Raw genomic sequence first — 1,915 nt, 5'->3', positions numbered from 1 at the left:
CCCACCTAGGGTCAGAGATCAAGGTGACACCTGTGAGTCTTTGCTGCTGCTGTACATTTCATGTGCTCCTAAAACTGCTCCACAGGTCTTCCCAAGCACTAAGCTAGCTGCACAGCCACAGAAACCACCTCGTTCCAATCAGACAAATAAGGGCTTAAACCAGAATAGGAGCCTTTTTTACTGGGCCTTTGTGGAAGGGGTTAGTTTAGACATGTTCCTTTTGCTTAACATTATCGCAACCCCAACAAAGGAAACAATACTCTCTCTTCCTCCTTACGCCCTTATGAATATCTGTGGTGGCAAAAATGAGACGCGTGGTTCTTCACTAATGCAACTCCACTGGTGGCAGGAATGGTGGAAATGGTAGTGTAGACAGGGCTCTGAATCTTTTACTACCATGTCAGTGATATGATAGGACTCAGGAGTTTTTACTATCTACCCTCTATCACCTGGTGAATTGTCTCTCCCCCCTGACGCACCAGTTTAGACAAAGCCTTAAAGTAAACCCCTCAAGAACTAGCATGGGGGGAGGGGGGGGAGGATTAGTGGTCTTATACTTACACCTCAATGTTGAGTTGTAGGAGTAGACTTATTTTACTTCTCCTCTGTCCCACCCACACCTACAGTTCATTTCTTTAAAGTTACCCTTCCTGCTTCCCCTGTCCTCCATACCAGTGGCTCTCAACCTTTCCAGACTACTGTACCCCTTTCAGGAGGCTGATTTGTTTTCTGTACCCCCACGTTTCACCTCATTTAAAAACTACTTGCTTACAAAATCAGACATAAAAATACAGAAGTGTCACAGCACACTAGTACTGACAAATTGCTTACTTTCTTCTTTTTACCATATCCTTATAAAATACATCGATTGGAATATAAATATTGTACTTATATTTCAGTGCAGTATTTGTGCCTGTTTTTCACTTGTGAGCCTTGTCTGAAGTCAGAGCCCCAGCTGGCGGGGTTGAAGCATGTAACTTAGGCCTGGTCTACACTACGACTTTAATTCGGATTTAGCTGTGTTAATCCGAATTAACCCTTCACCCGTCCACACTACAGAGCCAGTTAATTCGAATTAAAGGGCACTTAAAATCGATTTCTGTACTCCACCTCGACGAGCGGAGTAGCGCCTAAATCGATTTTGTTAATTCGAATTAGGGTTAGTGTGGCCGCACACCACCGAATTAATGTGGTTAAAAACCGAATCAATGTGCTTAGTGTGGCCGCGCACAATCGAATTTATACAACCTGTTTCCCAAATTCGAATTATCTAAATTCGGATTAATCCTGTAGTGTAGACATACCCATAGCTGCATGGGGCCCCAGGCAATTGCTCTGCTTGCCACCCGCTAATGCCAGCCCTGCACTTGTGACCCACTCCCAAACTTGTCCTGTGACCCTCCCAGGGGTCACAACCCCCAGGTTGAGAAACACTTATCTAGATGAGTTGATGTACCCCTGGGGTATGTGTGCCCCTGGTTGAGGACCAGGACTGTATGTCAAAGGCTGAAAGAGGGGGTTGCTAGTCTCTGCTCACCTTTCTTCAGCTGGCAGGCAGTTTAAGCATAGAGGTGCCCTGACCTTTGTGCTAATTCTGCTGTGCTCCTAGCCTGAGCCTCCTGTTGTTTCTCAGAGTGAGCTGATTAAGGCAGGAGTCAGCAGCAGGGTGAGGCAGGGGAAGAAAGGATTTTCAGCCTGGAGGCCGTAGGGTTGGACTTGCTCCATCCCAGAGCCTTGACTCAGCTGCTTCTATTCTAGTCCTAGATTGTACCTGCTTCCTAGCATAGCATCTCCTGCAGACCATCCTGAATGACAGGGGACTGACCATTCTTTGCTGCAGAACATCTCAAGAGGAACCAGTGTATTAAGGGTTAAAGCTGGGTGATGATGGCCTGATTAGACTCACCTGAGGGCC

The sequence above is a fragment of the Terrapene carolina genome, unplaced genomic scaffold (assembly GCF_002925995.2).
Source record: "Terrapene carolina triunguis isolate 2854851 unplaced genomic scaffold, T_m_triunguis-2.0 Scaffold26, whole genome shotgun sequence".
NCBI classification, from domain to species: Eukaryota; Metazoa; Chordata; order Testudines; family Emydidae; genus Terrapene; species Terrapene triunguis.
This window is presented reverse-complemented; position numbering follows the sequence as displayed.